The 7,500-nt window shown below is 31.5% G+C and overlaps 1 pseudogene; it reads left to right on the top strand.

The window, feature by feature from the left end:
• Window positions 1-7,500, top strand: part of LOC137647916 (uncharacterized) — a 53,047-nt pseudogene that overhangs the window by 25,337 nt on the left and 20,210 nt on the right.

The raw sequence follows: 7,500 nt of genomic DNA on the forward strand, positions 1-7,500 counted from the left end.
CCTTATTTTATATATCATTGTTTACTTTATGCTTTCATTGTTAATTCATACACCATGGCTCCCTAAACGAGGTATTTAAACCCTTATTGTACTAATACAATTAGTTAGGTAGTTTCATGAGGTACCATCTCCCTCTCATTTTTGCCCAAGTTTTAATTAGAATGTTCCAGCATTAAACTCCATTCTTCTCGTTTCTTTCACTTCTTTGTTCTATTTGCTGCTTTTTGCTTACCCCTTGTTCTTTCTTAACCTTTGGTACTTCGGCATTGCTATAAATCTCAGGATGATGTTGTAAAAACACAACGTACTCACGAAACATATTAGAAAAAATCTCTGTATTTATGCAAAAATATACACTCAAAGATAATCGTGTCAAACTCAGACTTAGAGACGATGCAGTTAAGATGACGTCATCCTTTTAAAAAGTATTATCTTCATTATCTTTAAGAATAATTGTCTGAAACTTCACGATCATCATTATCAACATCAGCTGCTTCTCGTCAATTGCAGAAGAAAGGAGTCAAACATATTCTTCCTCAGGCGTCTGTTTATGGTCATGCTATGCCAGTACACCATCAACCTTTCTTGGATCGTCACTCCATATTCGTCTCGGCCCTTTCCTGCTGAATGTATTCAAGAATGTCTTGGGTATTTATTTTGTTTGTTTTAATGATAATATATATATATATATATATATATATATATATATATATATATATATATATATATATATATATATATATATGTATATATATATATATATATATATATATATATATATATATATATATATAGATATATATATATATATATATATATATATATATATATATATATATATACATATAGATATATAGATATATATATATATATATATATATATATATATATATATATATATATATATATCTATATATATCTATATATATATATATATATATATATATATATATATATATATATATAAATATATATATATATGTATATATATATATATATATATATATATATATATATATATATATATATATATATATATATATAAATATATATATATATGTATATATATATATATATATATATATATATATATATATATATATATATATATATATAAATATTCTTAGATATATACATACATATACACATACAGGCATTCATATAGAGACACTTGCATAAATATATGCATAGACATATACATACGTGTACACATATAAGTATATATAAATACAGACATACATAGACTTACATTTACATGTGTTTACACATGATTAACATGTATATTTAGTTATGTACATATAACCTTATTACCATAAACTTACAATTACCTATATATCAGTACCTTTACCTAACATAACAATATATAGTGCCAAAGTACTTTAAGTGTACAATATGAAATAATTGTACATATCAGTGAATGGTAGCTTAGGTCTAAATATTAATTTCACAGCAACGTTAATTATTCACAGTACATTCACTTCTACGTTAAGTGGTTAAAGTTTATATATATATATATATATATATATATATATATATATATATATATATATATATATATATATATATATATATGTATATATGTATGTATATATATATATATATATATATATATATATATATATATATATATATATATATATATATATATATATGTGTGTGTGTGTGTGTGTGTGTGTGTGTGTATATATATATAGCTAAATCTCTTTACATATAAAGGCGTCGAGTTTATACAATCCATGTCCAATATTCAAGGTTATTTCAAAGGTTTATATTATGAAACCTTAAAGCAAATCGAGTCTGCAACCCTGAATATATTGATGATGAAGTAAATGAGAATATAGCATTAGGTAAGAAACTGAAGTACCTTGAAATTGTGTTAGATGATGCACTAAGAATAGCAAAAAAATACTTTCTTTTCGGTAATGATAACAGGAAGAACTACAATACACAACACTTACTTGTACTGCCTCATAGTAATTATTTTAAAGAAATTCCTAAAATCTTGAAAATTTTTAATGTAAATGTACCATTTAAGAGTAAAAATACAATAAATACAGCCTTTATGAAGAATTCTCCTAACATTACCATGAGATGAATATACTGTATTATCGAATTCCATGCAATTCATGTGAAAAAATCTATATTGGTCAAACTGGTAAAGCCCTAGTGAAACAATGGAGATAATTCCCGAACAACTTTTCCCTAAGCCAGAGGACATTTTCAAAGGTTTCAATAATAATAGAAAAAAAAATCATTAACCATGCTTTGTATGCAAGTGTTACATATTGTTAGATACTCACAGGGATTTATAAGAAGTAAATTATGTATTGTTGGTCTGTGATGCAAAAGGATACTTTTAACTGTGTATTGTTTGCTATAATTTTTATTAAGGTACGTTTGGTGCCGGTGATCAGGGCGTGATTTATATGTCAACACAAGGTATTAGTTTCTCAAAAGAATATACATGGCAAGGATTGTGATGTATAATTTAGGGAATTTGTTTCGTAATAGGCTGACTAATGACGAAATTAAGAAAGGGGACTAGAGAAAAGTGAAATGGCATAAGTAAAAAAAATAAGAAAGAAGTGACGAAAGATTAGGTGGAGACTGTTTGTGAGGAATGTGAGAGGTGGCTTAAAAGGATTAGATGACGTGATAAGGAAAAGGACAATTCATGTGAATTAGATTGTTAATGAAGATTGAATCATGACCGCAGACACAATAATTAAGGATGCAGTGAATTAAACACAGCAAAAAGAAAGTCTCTCTCTCTCTCTCTCTCTCTCTCTCTCTCTCTCTCTCTCTCTCTCTCTCTCTCTCTCTCTGATTAAATTTTATGTTATAGTATTATCTCATCATAAATCTTTAACTTTTCAATATAAATCATATTAACGTATTTCTCAATTATAGAATACTGCTCAGAAATTATTGGGCTTTCTAAAAATCAATAAAGAATATCAATAGAAAGACAAATATATCAGCGTTATCCCGTATTTTAATAAAATAAAGTGTAATTTTCCATTGAAATTTGTTAAAATTTCTTATCAATAATGGAAACCAATAACCCGATGAAAGGCCACCACATTTCAAGAGTTGGTGTGAGATGTGTTCCACTGACCATGCAATATTCACTGAATGTGGCTGCCCTTATCGAATGGAAATGAAGTTATATAGTCAATGAAATTAACAAAAAACTTGGGTAACTTAGAAATAATTGCTGATTACATGAAGTGTTAGTGAATAATATATTTATGAAAATAATACTAATTGTATTGTTAATATGATAATAAATCGGATGTGGTTAGGTTTGTTCTGCATTAAGAAATTAGAATAATACTCTATAGGAGCTATCATGAAGGGCATTTAGCCTTGTTTAATGTATTGGCTTCTCCATGCTGACCAGATTTTACCACGCTTTTTTATAATCTATGGGCTTGATCAATCACTTCATTCATACTTCTGTACATAATGTTTTTGATATCATTCTTGTTAATTTAGCTTTTAAGTATGAAGTCTATTTTTTATCAGCATTAATTATTATGCTGTCTGGTGACATGGAGCAAAATCCCGGAGTACTACTTCCAAGAATTCGTCATTGTCGTACTGTGCTGCAATATTCGTGGTCTTCATACAAATATTCAAGAAATTACAGTTGCGTCCAGACAGTATGATATTCTTTTGAGCTAAGAAACTTTGGTGTCTAATATGAGGTCCTCAGATAAGCTCCTCATATCTGGTTTTAAGAAGCCAATAATGTTGAAACGTGATGCCAAATCTAGGGCCTGGGGAATGGTGATATATATTAGAACTGAGTACCCTGCTTCATATAAGTTCTGCTATGGATGTGGATGTCATTAGATTCAGGTAATAAAAGTTTATGGCAAGCATAACAACTTCTATTTGTGTTATATATACCGGATTTCACATATGGATGATTCTATCTTCGATTGTCCTCTTAACATTATTGCTAAGTTACAAGAAGATGATAAAACAGCCTTTTTTCTTTTATTGGTGATTTCAAAGGTAAGTGTACGAAAAGTTAAGTTATGTGTCCTACCGATCGTCAAGGCTTGAAAGCATCAGATTTTGTCTCTGAATCAGGCTCTGAGCAAATCATAAGTGAAGCTACTCACAGGTCTGGTGACTGTCTGGCCATCGTATACACTGACTCCCCTGCTGTTATAACCAGTAAGGTTGGCTCTCCAGTTGGGATATCCGATCATGCCTTGATTTCATTAGTAGTAAAGACTAAGCAGCCTGTCTCTAATGTATCATACTCATGTAGTATTTATATGAGATTTTAAACAGTTTGTAATGGGATTTTACAGGATCTTTTTTGCTTGAACTGGTCACAATCGTATAGAAGTGTTGATACTGTTCTCCCTTTTGAATGAAAATCTAGTCAACATAATTGATAGGCGCACCGCTTTTCGTGTATTAAGGTATCGAGTGAAGGACACCTCATTGTTCAATGACGATTATAGACATGCTTATTTGGAGAAGATACAGGCCTATAATCTTTGGAAGGGTAACACATCATATTTGACCCAGAATAACTATACTCAGTTTAGAGCTTTCACTCATCAATTGCAAATGAATGCAACGTAACCATAAAAGAAAAACTTTCTTGTACAACCTATGAGCATAAGTGGGGACTAGCCTTAACACTGCACTCTTTGGTGTAGATGCAAGAGTTCCTCCTTTACCTGACCCAGATGACTCAGTCACTCAGTGTCCAAAGGAAAAGGCAGCCCATTTGGCTGATGTGTTTGACAGTAAGAAGAGTAATAAGTAACTGAAACTCTCTTTTGTTTTCCTGATGCTAAACTGACTGGTTTAGCTTTTCGATCTCATGAAATTAAAGCTCTGTTAATGGACCTTGATGTTTATGGAGGTGTAGACTCAAATTGTATTTTTACTTAGTTTTTTATAAAGACAGCCGATATCTGACTCGAAAGTTATCTGCTATTTCCGGCAAGTTAGCAAGAAAAGGAGCTTATAGCACTTGTTCGAGAATAGGTAATGTTACTCCACTATGTAAATGTGTTTGTGGTATCTCAAGTCCCACTGATTACCGTCCAATTTCCTTAAGTCTTATATTATCTGATTTTTTTAACGTATTTTGGCAATACGTCTTAATAGGTTTGCTGAAGGTAATCATATGTTCCCTAGTTTCCAATCTGGTTCATAAAGGACTTGGAGCATGTGATGCCACGCTTACAATATCCAATGCTGTACAGAAATTCCTTGATTGTGGTCAAGAACTTCGTATGATTGGCCTTGATTTTAGTGCTTCCTTTGCCTGTGTTAATGTGGCCTTTGTTTTCAAATTCTAACAGTAGGGCGTAGGTGAGTTGTTCTTATCATTATTATTTAATTTTTAAATAATATATATCTCAAAGAGTTGTTGTTTATGGGCACCAAAGTGAGTATGGGGATGTGATACTTGGTATTCTACAGGGTAGTGTTCTTGGACCATTACTTTTCATATTATATACACATGTCAAGTGGTTTGGCCTAGAAAACCAGCTGGTTGCATGTCCAGATGATGCTACTCTCTTTGCATCAATTCCATCTCCAGAATGTAGATCTGGGGTTCCTGAATCTTTTCATATAGATCTACCTAGAATTAGTACATGATGCAAATTATGGGGTTTGAAGTTGAATCCTAACAAAACTCGAAGTATGATTGCAAGTAGATCAAAGGGCAGTGGGTCCTTTACATTCAGATCTCAGTATTGATAATGTATCTGTAACTTGGGTGGACTCTCTTAAAATTCTTGGTGTGACTCTTGAGAGCGAATTTACTGCTGAGAAACAAAATAGGTCTAAAAAAAAGGATGGCTTATTGAGAAAGTCTTTTAAGATCTTTGGTGATCAATCTATTCTGAGGACGAGTTTTAATTCTTCCATTTTACCTTATTTCAAGTACTGTTTTCCTGTATGGTCTCCGGCTGCTGATTCTCATCTTAATTTGTTGGAAAGAAAACTGCGGTCTATAAAATTTCTTATTCCTGATCTATGTATTAATCTTTGGCACAGTCGTTTGATTAGTTCATTATACATCTTCCATGAGATACTTCATAATCCTGACCATCCTTTACATTCAGATCTTCCTGGACTGCTCCATCCTGTTCTTAATAAAAGTTATTTAGTTCATTCTAAAGATCACGCCTTCTCCATTATGAGACTGAATACTACACAGTACGGTAGAATTGTTTAATTTATAAATAATATATATCTCAAAGAGTTGCTGTTTATGGGCACCAAAGTGGGTATAGGGGTGGGATACTAGGTGTTCTACAGGGTAGTGTTCTTGGACCATTACTTTTCTTCTAATATACACATGGCATGTGGTTTGGCCTAAAAAACCAGCTTGTTGCATATCCAGATGATGCTACTCTCTTTGCATCAATTCCATCTCCTGAATGTAGATCTGGGGTTGCTGAATTTTTTAATATAGTTCTACCTAGCGTTAGTACATGGTGCATATTATAGGGGTTTGAAGTGGAATCCTAATAAAACTCAAAGTATGATTGTAAGTAGATCAAAGGGCAGTGGGTCCTCTACAATCGGATCTCAGTATTGATAATGTTTCTTTAACTTGATTGGACTCTCTTTAAATTCTAGGTATGATTCTCGAGAGCGAATTTACTTTCGAGAAACACAATAGATCTGAAAGAAAAAATGGCTTATTGAGAAAGTCTTTTAAGATCTTTGGTGATCAATCTATTCTGAGGACGAGTTTTAATTCTTTCATTCTATCTTATTTCGAGTGTTGTTCTCCTGTATAGTCTTCGACTGCTGATTTTCATTTTAATTTGTTGGAAAGGAAATTAGGGTCTATAAAATTTCTTATTCCTGATCTTGATATTAATCTTTGGCAAAGTCGTTTGATTACTTCATTATACATCTTCTATGAGATACTTTATAATCCTGACCAGCCTTTACATTCAGATCTTCCTGGACAGCTCCATCCTGTTCGTAATAAAAGGTATGTAGGTAATTCTAATAGTCCAGCCTTCTTCATCATGAGGATGAATACTACATAGTACGGTAGAAGTTGTGGAATGATATTCGTAATCAGATAGTTGAATCAGCAGAACTTCTTAAGTTCAAACATGCAGCAAATGTTTTTATGTTGAACAGGCTCATATAAGTTTGTTTTTCATAGCAATGAATCCTAAAAAAGTTATCTCACACAATCACTGTTTATGTACTGTACGTAGTTTCATCTATTGTAAAATCATGATCTAAAAAATTATTTTGTATAAGTTTAGAAGATTTGGGGCATCAAGAGAAGTATAAATTTCACGTTAAATGTCTGCTGAGCTTAAAAATAATGTTTTCAATACCAAACAAAAATGATGCAAATGGTCTGTGACAGTCATAAATTCTGCTTTGTCTCAACAGATTGATCATCGGTTTCATAATTCCCGGCTCTATCGACAATTTAGATATCCAGCGATTCAGTGTGGAAGTTGAAGAAAAAGGAAAGTT

Source organism: Palaemon carinicauda, chromosome 10 (genome assembly GCF_036898095.1).
Source record: "Palaemon carinicauda isolate YSFRI2023 chromosome 10, ASM3689809v2, whole genome shotgun sequence".
In the NCBI taxonomy this organism is placed as follows: Eukaryota; Metazoa; Arthropoda; class Malacostraca; order Decapoda; family Palaemonidae; genus Palaemon; species Palaemon carinicauda.